General features: G+C 44.6%; 1 protein-coding gene across 1 annotated transcript in view; it reads left to right on the forward strand.

The window, feature by feature from the left end:
• The first annotated feature begins 105 nt into the window (after positions 1–105).
• LOC106722994 (olfactory receptor 10A7-like) overlaps positions 106–13,442 on the forward strand; it is a 20,665-nt gene continuing 7,328 nt past the window's right edge. The window contains exon 1 of the mRNA XM_014526115.1: positions 106–136. The gene's annotated coding sequence lies outside the window, so the exon portion shown is untranslated. The remainder of the gene's footprint in view (positions 137–13,442) is intronic.

The following is a 13,442-nucleotide window of genomic DNA, read 5'->3' on the forward strand; positions in this document are numbered from 1 at the left end:
CGGTCGCCATTTATTTCTCCCGTCCGGCGTGCCCCGCCCCCGTCGTTCAGCCGCAGCCGAATAAACGCCCGGCTGACGACCCGCGCCGGCGCTACCGGCGCCTGGGGTTTCTTCGGCTCCTCCGGCCCTGCTGGAGGTAAGCAGACCCCTTGACCGCCGCGGGGGTCTCCCAGTGCCCCCGCTCCCCTGGGACATAAGCCTTGTTATATTTATTGTGCTTCACAAAAACTCATCTGCTGTTTTCCCAACTATTGTGATTTTTTTAAAAAGTTTTTTGTCCTTGTGATTTTGGAGATAAGTGTGATAAGTGTAACCCTGATAGTATAAGCCAGCATATAAATATAAAGAAGTGCCATATGTGTTGTTAAATCTTTTCTTTTTCAACCAGTTACTTGATTTTTTTTGGAATCTCATAGGCTTGATCTTATTTGGAGTTGGTATTACTAAATGGAGCGCTACAACTTTACACAAATAAGAACCTTTGATATTAGTATGATTCATAAGAAGCTTCTGTACTTCTTTTCTTTTCTTTTTCCATGGGAAAAGTTATAGGAAAAGATTTTTAATGGCATCAAAGGGATTTAAATATCTGCTTTCCTTAAAAAAAAATCAGTGGCAGCTGGTATCTAACAGCTCTAACAGACCTTTGGCAATATCTCCTGAATCTTGTTTCATGTACTAGCGATACAAATTGTAGTGATCATCTATCCCTGACTTTCCCAACCAGTGTTAGAAGGCAATCCTAATTTCTTATGAGGCATTGAGTAAGGAATTTTATTTCCCCTGTGGATGGCCAAAGTGCAGCTTGTCACCAACTCAGGACTAAAAGAGAAGAGGGGATTAAAAGGGAGGACTGATACTATGATCCCCTAAGAGTGCATAAGTGCCCCAATTATAGGTATAGGGAGATGTTTGAACACCCATGGAGGGCTGCCACTTTTCCTTATCATCAACCAGATGCATTTCTGGGTTGTGAGAACCATTTCCCAGTTCTATTCCTCTTGACAGCATCCCCTGCAGCCAGGAACCCGAGATGCGAAGGTCCCCTTGGATTCTTCTTCACTTACCTCCATAACACTAGGCAGAATCTGGGGCCTCCTTGGAATACCTGGAGGAGATGTCTTCCAGGAAATCCTCTGTCAGTCACCACCTGGCCATCCTATCCAGATGAGGGGAGACTCACTGCTAACTCCAACTGCATCACTTACCTACAGTGTGCCTCCTGTAAGTCAGCTAAATGGCTGAAAGGAGACTGCAGCATGGGTATTCAGGGATGGGAGTGAGGCAAGTGATGGTCTCCCTAGAAGAGATACAGGTCAAGCTGAAGGGTCTCTACCCTGGAGATTACCATGCAGAAGAGGGCAATTCCTGTTCTATGTGCAGGCCCTTAAAGTAGTGGTTGCCCTCCTTTTGCAGATTTCTTTTGTCCAACCTGGGCCAGCTTCCATTTATGCCAGAACAACTGGTAATCTCCTAGCTACCTACCTAGGAAGCAGTCCTCAGGTAATCTTCCTCTCCATGCTGTAGCTGTGTCTGAAACTGGCCCCAACAGAAGCAATCAGTATGTTTCTGCTCTTCACGCTGAGTGTAAAAAATGTCTGTGTAGGCATTAATAGAGTTCTGTGCTAAAAGTTACCTAAACACCTATGGAATCATCCTGGCTCAGATTGCTTTCCCACACTCTTCCTTCCTATGCTGCCTTCATGATCTTCTTTAGTATGGCTGCCAGCATGAAGTAGCATCCTTTGTCTCCTTTGGTTTGTGTCCTTATCGACCATAGGTTCAACTGCTTCTTTTCCTCCAACCCACATTTTATCAACGCTCAAAACTTTAGGCAAAGAAAATACACATTGTACAGCCAAATCATGCATATTAGAACATCCCATGAAAATCCTATTGACCTTCTAATGTTTGTAGTTTAACATGCCTTTGGATGGATTCAGAAATCATCAATAAATTTTGAGCAGACTAAGATCCTCTCTCCAACCAAACTGGAGTGTTGCTGAGTATGGTTGCAATGCATGTAAGCATTCCTCTTGAACTGGAGAGAGTAGCCTCCATAGTAAAGGGAGTAGCCTCTATCAACTATGCAAAGGAAAAAAAAAACAGAGATAGCAATGAAAACAGAAACATGGCCATGATGCCAGTGAACTCAAGACAGGCCACCACCATACTCACAGTGTAAATCTGGTACCTGTTCATGAATATGTGGGAGTCATATGGAAGTTTCTGGACATTGATATATGTACTACCTACAGAATCCAAGACATGGGGAAATATTGGAATCTGGTGATATTTCAACATGCATCATCTGAGTATCAGAGTTCTTGAGAAAGATAATGTTATCTGAGGCATACCAAATAAGAAGCTCTAGGAACGTGTCCAGGACCCTAGAGACCATGGATTGAATGAGCCCATTGTCTGGGCAACAATCATCTGGAAGGAGGCTGAGGCCAGATGTCTAGGGAAGCACTAGAATGTCAGGCATTGATAAGGCAACATTGATGGCTGTAAGGGGCTGGAGCATGGGTGGTTGGAGCAGGTCACTTTTGTTGTCAAGACAGAAGCCAGAAGTCAAAGAGCCGGAGGTTACAAGCCAGGAGTTCAAAGTTTGAAGTTGCATGCCAGAATTACAAAGATGGAAATTCAGAGCAGAGTATCACAAACAGGGAAGTTAAGGGCATAATTATAACCAAGATCAAACACCAAAGTCGGACTTAGGAGTTCTAAGCAGGCCAAGTGCATAGCATGATGGTCTGTTGCCTGGACAGTTCATTTCTATCTGCTTTTGTTTTATAAAGGTGTAAGTAGTTAGGCCTCACCTCCTGCAGTCCATGAGGATGACTCATTCCAGTGTTTGATTACTTCCAGGTGGAATCCTCTCCAGCTGGGATTAGGCACATTTGCAGTGGGGTAAGATGCTTCCAGGCGACCCCCACAGCAAGCTGTAAAGGTTGTCCATAAAATATGCTATGACTTGGTACCAATGTCATGACCAAACAACTATTGATCTTTTTATAATAAGCAAGTATACAAAGGATTTATATTTTTCACTATTCATTAAAAGTAATTATCTCTAAATTTTAGGCTAAGAATTTCACCATGACTTGCTTTCCTCGATCCTCCCAGTTTCAGGTCATGGGTTGAGGAAGGAGAGGAGGATTGAGGTAGTTAAATGAAGACTGCGGCACTGGTGTCATTGTGAAGGATTTTACTTCTATGATCACAGTCCACTCTTTGGTGAGAGAGGCAGTGGTCTGGAGGGAAGAGATGGCCTCCACCTCACTTCACTGGGGAGGAAGTTCTTCTCTGCCAGAATGGCTGACCTGCTCAACCAGGCTTTAAACTAAGTCTGCCAGGGGATGGGGGACAACTGCCAAAGCAAGCCCACTGGACAATGTCTGCAAAACCAGCAGGCTAAGGCACTCAAGGGAATCCACCTCTACCCCAACCCTGGAACAATGTCCTCCTGGGAGTGCAAGGAAGACTAGGGCTTCCAATGGGACACTTACATGCCTGTACACCAATGCTAGGAGCTTGGGAAACATACAGGAGCCAAACTGGTCCTCCTGCTAAAGAAGATTGACTATGATCTCATAGGCATAATGGAGACCTGGTGGGACTCCACGTATGACTGCGCCACAGGTATAGATAGCTATACCCTGTACAGGAGCAACTGTGTGGAAAAAAGGGTTGGGGGTGTAGCACCCTATGTCAAGGAAAGCTACACATCCATGCAAGCTGACATTGTTACCCAGGGAGGATGACTGGAGACCCTCTGGGTTAAAATACGTGGAGAACATGGAATAGCGGACACAATGGTGGGAGTCTACTACAGACCTCCTGATCATGAGCAAGAGCTTGATCAGGAATTCACCAAGGAACTGACTGAGGCTGCACGCTCTCAGTGCATGGCTGTCATGGGAGACTTCAACTACCCGGATATCTCGCGGGAAGAGCAATCAGCCAAATCTGAATGGTTGCAAAGCTTCCCCACATGCGTGGATGAACTCTATCTGACTCAAGAAGTCTATGCACTGACAAGAGGTAAAGCACTGCTCGACCTGGTACTGGCAAAGGGGGATGATCTAGTCAGCGACCTAATAATCGAAGGGAATCTGGGAGACAGTGACCATGAGCTGATCACTTTCACTATCCACTGAAAAACTGGCAAGTCAGTCAGCAATGCAGAAGTCCTTAACTTTAGGAAAGCTGACTTTGACAAGCTCAGGAGGCTTGTTGGGACCATAACTTGATGGGGAGGGGAGTTCAGGATGAGTGGTTGCTCCTCAAGGGAGCGATGCTGAAAGCACAAGCAATGTCCATCTCATGTCAGAGGAAAGGTAGCAAAGGGACACAGCAGCCCCCTTGGCTCTGCAGGGAACTTGTGAACCTCCTGCATCTAAAAAGAGATACCTATAAAGAATGAAAGTCTGGAATCATCACAAAGGAGGAGTACTCTGCACTCATCTGGACCTGTATGGAGTGAACCAGGAAAGCGAAGGCTGCAACCAAACTCCAACTGGCTACATGTATCAAGGACAATAAAAAATCCCTTTTTAGATATGTGGGGAGTTGGAAGAAAAGCAAGGGTAACACTGGACCTTTGCTAAACCATATGGGACAACTGACAACTGACACCCAGGAAAAAGCCAACCTGCTTAATGGGTATTCTGCGTTGGTTTTTCACCAGCCCAAAGGGACTGCCCTGCTTAACACAGTATGGGACAGCCAGGGTGAGACCCAGAGAGTGGTAATCGACAGAAGTAAATCATCATGGTGCTCCATGACCAGTGGTGTCCCCCAGGGCTCCATCCTTGGGCCTATACTCTTTAACATCTTTGTTAATGATGTGGACATCGGTGTCTGAAGTGGACTGACAAAGTTCACCAATGGCACCAAATGTTGGGGTAAAGCATCCACCCCTGAGGATAGGCTGGTGATCCAGGATGACCTTGACAGGCTTAGAAATGGGTGGATACAAATCTGATGACATTCAATGCTGAAAAATGCAAGGTGCTCCACCTTGGGGGAAAACCCCACATCATACTTATAGGCTCAGTGGTACTACGTTTGCTTGGACCATGGCCAAAAGGGACTTGGGGGTCATGGCTGACCACAAGATAAACATGAGCCACCAATGCAATGCCATAGCTGGTAAAGCGAGCAAAACTCTGGCTTTTCATAGATGCTTTTCAAGCAAATCGCAGGATGTCATCCTCCCACTGTACTTGGCCTTGGTGAGACTTCAGCTGCAGTACTGAATCCAGTTCTGGGCTCCACAATTTAAAATGGATGTGGAAAAGCTTGAGAGAGTCCAGAGGATAGCCATGCACATGATCAGAAGGCAGGAGAACAGGCCTTATGATGAGAGGCTGAAAGCCATGGGACTCTTCAGCCTGGAAAAGTGCAGGCTCACAGGTGACTTAGTGGCTGCCTATAAGTATATAAGGGGTGTGCATCAGGATCTGTGGGAATGCCTGTTCACCAGAGTGCCCCAAGGGATGACAAGGTAAAATGGTCACCAACTCCTCCTTGACCATTTTAGGCTGGACATAAGGAAGAACTTCTTTCCTGTCTGAGCCCCCAAGGCCTGGAATAGACTGCTTCCAGAGGTGGTGCAAGCATCTACTCTGGACTCTTTTAACAAACATTTGGATGCCTCTCTTGCTGGGATCCTTTGACCCTAGCTGACTTCCTGCCCCTGGAGCAGGGGGCTGGACTCGATCTTCTGAGGTCCCATCTGGCCCTAATGTCTATGAAATCTAATGTCTATGAAAACGTCAAGTGCTCAAATGCTAATGAAACTTAGGGGAATTTGGGTGAAAAATTACATAGCTGGATTTTACTAGACTTTCAGTGGAAGCTAGACACCAAACATTTTTTGGAAATCCCAACCAAGTGCCTTTACAAAAAAAAATCTTTTCAAGATGCTTTTATTACATCCATTTACTACAAACCTGTATACAGTTCTCTTCTCCGTCTCATTTTAAGATCTTATTCATGGAGAAACTTAATAATGAAACAAAATAATCCAGGGTAAAGGTTTTGTGACATTGATGAACTGTCAGACACTGAAATTCCATTGTTTACTTTTAAGTGTACTCAAACACAGGAATTTAGTAATGGTTACATTTGAGGGGAAATCCACCTTTTCCCAACAGCTCTTTTCAAGGCATCTTTCACTTTTTTGTTCCTTAGGTCTGTAGACAGTAGGATAGAACATGGGAGTTGTCATTACTGTGTAGAGCAGGGAAAAGACCTTGTTCAAATCCACTGACTGGTTTCCTGAGAACATCACATAGATGAAGATTAAGATACCATAGAAAGTGAGACTTACTGGGTGCTTCTACATGAGACGGTACATAGGTGTAGCAACACGCTATGGTGACGTTGCACCGACAGGCACAAACCGTGATGCTGCAAATGGGAGGAGCAAGTGAAAAAGCATTTTATCCTCCCAGTACCAGATGTGATTCTCAGGGTAGTTAGGATTCCATATACATAAGATGTGATTGTCAGGACAAATGGGATCATTAAACTGGTAGTAGAGGTATTTGTGGCTACTAACTCAGCAAAATTTATGTCAGAACATGGAATTTCAACATTGGTATTAAATCACAGAGGAAATGGTAGATTTCATGAGGGCCACAGAAAGGCAACAAGGATTTCATATTTTTCTTGAAGGATAGGGCCACTAAATGTAACATCCATGGCACAAAAACCACCAGAAAGGGAGACCTCTGCTCATATTACTTGCATAATGCAGGGACACAGGCTTGGAAATCACACTGTCAAGTACAAATTATAGGACATCACACTCACGCAAAAACACTGTGTAGCACCCAGAAAGCTAATCATTAATATAGCACCCATTTTCAACATCCACCTTATCTAGAGGGGATCCTGGGAACTATTTATCAGTTGGCATGTCTACACATGCCCCTATGGTACCATTGTTACTGCGCTGTCATTTAGTGTATCCTTTAGGAAGTACTAAATGATGGCTTAGCAACAGCCTTCACTGTGTCGTGCCGGTGGTGCATGGTTATTTTTAGCCACTGCATTGCTGTAGTGATGTGCTATAGCGAGGGAGCACATTGCAATGGCGATGTAGCTGCAGCATCATGGTTTGTGCCTGCTGGTGCAACGTCACCATAGCATGTTGCTACATCTACGTAACGTCTCATGTAGAAGCACCAAGTAAGTCTTACTTCTATAGAATCAGCAGTCACATGGATGAATATGATATACTGGGAAAGAGAGAGCATGGTTTTCATTAAGAGAAAATGTGTCTCATCAACATTTTGGAATTTTTTTAAGGTGTTAACAAGGATATGGAAAACAGAAGTTCAGCTAACATAACACATTTGGATTTTCAAAAGCTTTTTATAATGTCTCTTATCAAAGACTTTTAATCTGTATTAACTATACTGGTGTCCATTTAGATTGGGATTTTCCAAAGATGCCTAAGAGACGTAGAACTGCACTTATTATCTTAAAGTCAGTGGGAACTGGACATTTTAATTCCCTTAAATCCCATTGAAATCCATGTGTGTGTGTGTACATCTATATAAGATTATGATTCTATATTAACCAACATAGTTAACATAGATTAATAGTCTTGTGTTCAGGCTTAGGAAGGAGGGCAAAGAATAATCTGAAACCCAACAATTCATCTCAGCTGAAGTGGTCCGGACTTCACACTGATTCTCTTCTTCCCTGCTCTGTTCAAAGGTCAAACTCAAATTCTCATGGAGCATGAACCCTCCAAAATAACATTATTAGCTTTGCAGTTGGATATCTAATTCAAATCAATGGATTGGAAAGGGGCTCAAGAGCTATCCATTTTAGGGATATCTAAGCACCCTATTTTGGCATTCAAGCACATTGTAAGCTGTCCAATCTAGTGTACTTACTGAGTTTTACTACAATAAGAGGATTATGCTATGTATTATTTTTTCCTTCCAAAGTGAATTCAATTAGATCAGCTAGCAATGAATGGATTTTCATTTTGATATGTCTAATTGGGCATTGTTAAAAAGTTTTTGCAATGACCATGACATGTATTTCGACTTCAAATGTTACTCTGTGGTTTGTTGGGAGACGATCCCAGTGTGAGGGGAAGGGGGGGACAGGGGTCAACAAAACTTTCTTGGCTAAACAGAGAAATCCAGGGGAGCCTAAGGGCAAAAAAGTCAGTGGAAGCAGGGGAAAGCTTCCAAGGAGGAGTACACCTGTTTGGCCCGTACTTACAGGGAGGCAGCCAAAAAGGCCAACGTAACTACAGAGCTGAGGCTGGCAACACAAATTAAAGACAACAAAAAGTCTTTTTTTAGGTATGTAGGGAGTAAAAGGAAGATGTAGGGAACCACAGGACCCCTCCTGAACAAGCAGGAGCAATTAGTGACAGACGGGGGACAAGGCTAAACAATTCAATGAGTTTTTTGCCTCAGTCTTCTTGAACAAGGGTCAAGATAAATCTCCTAATGGGTTCTTAGATGGGCAGCAGAGGGACACCAGCCCACCAACTGTTGATGCTGACTTGGTGCAGCATCACTTGGATGGACTGGATGTGTTTAAGTCGGCAGGCCCAGATAGGCTGTATCCAAGAGTACTGAAGGAATTGGCCAGTGTCATAGCAGAACTGCTGGCCTGGCTGTTTGAGCACTCGTGGGGCTTGGGTCAGGTCCTGGAGGACTGGAAAAGGGCCAATATGGTCCTTATTTTCAAGAAGGGGAAGAAGGAGGATCTGAGTAATTATAGGCCAGTCAGTCTCACCTCCATCCTTGGAAAAGTCTTTGAAAAGATTATTAAGGATCATATTTGCAGGAGTCCAGCAGGAAAAATAATGCAGAAGGGCAACAAGCATGGATTCATAGCAGGTAGATCAAGCCTGACTATTCTGGTTTCGTTTTATGAACAGGACACAGAATGCTTAGACACAGGAGTAGAGGTGGATAGCATTTACTTGGAATTTAGGAAGGCCTTCGATATGGTGTCTCATCCCATTCTCATAAATTAATTAGGAGGCTGTGACGTAGATGTTTACACAGTCCAGTGGTTGGCAAATTGGCTTGGGGGTTGTACCCAGAGAGTGGTAGTAGACGGGTCAGTATCGACCTGGAAGGATGTGGGTAATGGGATCCCGCAGGGCTCAGTCCTTGGACCTGTACTCTTCAATGTCTTCATCAGTGACTTGGATGTGGGTGTGAAGTGTACTCTGTCCAAGTTTGCATATGATACTAAATTGTGGGGTGAAGTGCACACTCCGGAGGGTAGGGAACGAATGCAGGCAGACCTGGACAGGTTAGAAAAGTGGGCAGTACACAATAGGATGAGGATGCAGTACAATAAGGACAAGTGCAGTGTGCTGCACCTAGGGAGCAAAAATATCTAGCACATCTACTAGCTGGGATGTGACCCTCTCAGCAGCACAGAAGCAGAAAGGGATCTCAGAGTCAAAATGGACTCCAAGATGAACATGAGTCATCAGTGTGACAAAATCATCAACAAAGCTAATTGCACTTTATCATGCATCAGCAGATGCATGACAAATAGAACCAAGGAGGTGATACTTCCCCTCTATGCGGCATTGGTCAGACTGCAGTTGGAGTACTGTGTCCAGTTTTGGGTGCCGTACTTTAAGAAGGATGTGGATAGCCTCTAGAGGGTCCAGAGGAGGACCACTCATATGGTTAAGGGTTTACAGGACAAGCCCTATGAGAAGAGACTGAGGGACCTGGACCTCTTCAGCCTCTGCAAGAGAAGCCTGAGAAGTGATCTTGTGGCTGCCTACAAATTCATTAATGAGGGTTCAGCAAGGTACTGGAGATGCTCTGTTCACCAGGGCGCCCCTTGGGGTAACAAGGAACAATGGTCACAAACTGACAGGGCAGATTTAGGCTAGACATCAGGAAAAACTTCTTCATGGTGAGGGTGGCCAAAATTTGGAATGGGCTTCCAACAGAGGTGGTGCTCTCCCCTACCTTGGGGGTCTTTAAGAGAAGGCTGGAGAGGCATCTAGCTGGGGTCATCTGGCCCCAGCACTCTTTTCTGCCCAGGCAGGGGGTCGGACTTGATGATCTGTTGAGGTCCCTTCTGACCCTAGCATCTATGAATCTATGAAAGTATAAATCTATAATCTAGTTCAGCATCATTGAAGCCAGCGAGGCTGAACCCAGCATGATTTTGGCTGCTTACATTAAATGCCTAGAGATGGAAAGCACTTAGGGATTTCTCAGTGGTGGCTAAAACTAAAACCAAAAATGATGTTAAGTCATAGCAGCTAAATGAGACCTTGCAGGATTGACCAAACACGAGGAACAAAACTGTTTTGACCAGATGGTCAACTGGTGTAAATTGCCATTCTCCTAATGAAGACAATGGACCTCTGCTGATTTCTCACTAGCTGAGGTTCTGTTCCTATTATGTCTTGCACAACTAACTGATGATTTCATACTGAAATATTCCCAACACACTTATACAAATAAGTGTATATTTGTATACACTGAAATATTCCCAACACACTTATACAAACAGTCCTGAAGTAGCAATGGTGCAATGATGTCAAAGACACTAGAGTGGCAATTATCTATAACTACTTACTTTTTTGTCTCTGCTGAAGAACTGCCTAATCCCAAAGGACACGAAGTGAAATCCAGTCAGTTCTATGTGGGGTGGGGGGAAGGACCCATTTCATCTATAGAGTAACACCGCTTCAGGCCATGACATTACTCCATGAGTGGGTTTGGCCCTTTGTATTTGTAGCAGAGCCATCATAATGCCTATGCTGTGTGTGGCTCAGTGAATAAATACAGAATTTATTTCAAGTCTTGGTCACAGTGGTTAAAATCCGTTCCTTATATTGCTAGTGATTGTTTACTCCCTCATGTACACCAACTGGTAAATAGTGACTCAAATAACCCTACTGAGGTCAATAAAAGTCATCACAAAGATAATCATTTACCAATAAGAGGAGGAGGTGCACAGTCTAGGCATTATTTATCGCTTCAGTGACTATCAACTTGAAGGCCCTGTTCTGCATCCTATTTTCACACTGATGTTCCCCTTGGGTAAACGAGACCCCTCATGGTCTGCAGGACTGTTCCATGTGACAGGGCAACATTAGGATCCTGTGTCCAGTAGCACAACCCAGTTCATGGTTATGGATTTGGCTGGAAAGTAGAAGGTAGCATCTTTTAACCTTCTTTTTTGGATCCAAGTTTCCTGTTCCTTGGGGAAGTGTGCAGTCTGGGTCAGTGCTGAAAAAACAGAAACCTTCATTGAAATTGCTGAAGTTACCCAAGACTTATACCACTGAAAATAAGACTAGGGTCTATTACTCCCTAGTTCCTATTGTTTTTATATTAAATTTGGACCAGACTTTGACCTAATAATGGCACCAACCCAAACTTTATAAACTTTAACTGTCACCTACACTAAGAGGTGTCTACAGTCATGTCTACTCTGCAGCAGCACTGTGCTCTGTCAAAGATGACCGCAGTCCTAGCTGTCTCCTGCTCTCATGCCACTGCCACCATTCTGTGCCCCTACTGCTCCTTCTGCTTCCTCTTTTTTTCCTGAAGCCTTCTGGGACTTGTAGCATGGGCGACTGGTGTTACCTTAGTTGGGGGCAGGGGCATGTGCCCACTCAGCAATCAGTCAGCGACTGGGAGGGGGCAGGTCTGGGAGGTGTAGTTCACTTAAAAATATTAGTACATTACTCCAGTACCTGGGTTGTGCAGTAATGCTGGGCTCTGTATAGACAAGCCTGTTGCATTTGCTACAGAGCCAGAAATGTGGGGACCCACCTCCAGCAGAAATGGAGGTCCCACCTACAAACTGTGTTGCCCTCTAGTAGCAGCCTTAACCCTACTCTACTCACCCACTGTGGCCTTTCAGGGTCCCACGTTAGTGTCTTTCCTGCCACATCTTGAAGTTAAAGTAAAATGGGGGGGCTGTCCTCAAAGGCCAGTGAGCTCTGGCCTTTGCCTCAGCCCTGGTTTTGCCCTCTCAAGGTGCCTGTAGATTTGCGGGGATTCTGCTCAGATGCATTGTAATTATAATGCATTGGAGCAGACTCAATTAATCAAGTCTGATGGAGCGTGCTAATTAGTGTGTACCAGCAGCCACTGCATCTTGTGTATTCAGTGTTCCCACACTTCAAAATGGCAGTGGGGGCATTTTAACTAAAGCTTGTTGAATGAGCTTTAGTTAAAGCATCCCCATCACCATTTTGAAGTGTGGGCCACTAAATACATGAGACACTGTGGGCACTTAAATTAGAGTGGTTCTCAGAGTGACTCTCTGAGAGCCACTCTAATTAAAATGCCCCCGCTCTCACCCTGGAGCACATGTAAAGATGCCCTCAGTCTCTAAGCCTACTTGCACAGTCTTTTTAGCTGCAGGCTCTGATCCCCAGTTTTCAGTCTTGTCCTCCAAAAACAGTGGCAGTGCCTCTCCAGGTGCTCTCTGCAGCCTCCAAACCTCCCTTCACAGCCACTTCTTGTTCTCCACTTTCAAAGTTAAACACAGGTACAAGCAAAGTACTTTAAAACTAAAATTCACTCCTAGCCTGGGTCTGTGTCACACCATCATGATAAAGAATAAATGTATAACAAAAATAATTTAACTTCAATGCTTGGTGTTCTTAAGCTTCCTTCAGCCCTCTGTGGTCTGGTTCCCCTTCTCCAGGGCAGATCAGACTCAGACAGACCTCAGTGATGAACCTGGACTAATGAAGCCTGTAGCCAAGCTCCCTGGGTCACCTGACCCACCAGTTCTCTTTCAGGCCTGTCAATCACAGTCCTGATGTGCTTTCTATATTTGGGGTGAGCAGTCATTTTTCTTAAAGGATCTCCTAACAGTTCTTCCAGGGACCTGGGACCAGCTGGTTGCTTCCTGGCTCTTCAGTAGTGGGGTAGGGGTCCCATTACACAATGACATTGATAAAGGCTTCCATGTCCTTGAGCAGCTGTGTGGTTCTACAAGCATCTAGATTTGCTAGACATTTTTGTCAGGGTTGGGGTGGAGGTTTTTTTTGGGGGGGGAGGGAGAATTTCCTTCAAATTCAAATGAAAATCAAATAGAAAACAAGCATAGATAGATAGATAGATAGATAGATAGATAGATAGATAGTGATGTTTAAAGGATGCGGATAACCTGGAGAGGGTCCAGAGAAGGGCCACTCGTATGGTTAAGGGCCTGCAGACCAAGCCCTACGAGGAGAGACTAGAGAAACTGGACCTTTTCAGCCTCCACAAGAGAAGGTTGAGAGGCGACCTTGTGGCTGCCTATAAGTTCATCACGGGGGCACAGAAGGGAATTGGTGAGTATTTATTCACCAAGGCGCCCCCGGGGGTTACAAGAAATAATGGCCACAAGCTAGCAGAGAGCAGATTTAGACTGGACATTAGGAAGAACTTCTTCACAGTTAGAGT

The sequence above is a fragment of the Alligator sinensis genome, unplaced genomic scaffold (genome assembly GCF_000455745.1).
Source record: "Alligator sinensis unplaced genomic scaffold, ASM45574v1 scaffold1485_1, whole genome shotgun sequence".
NCBI classification, from domain to species: domain Eukaryota; kingdom Metazoa; phylum Chordata; order Crocodylia; family Alligatoridae; genus Alligator; species Alligator sinensis.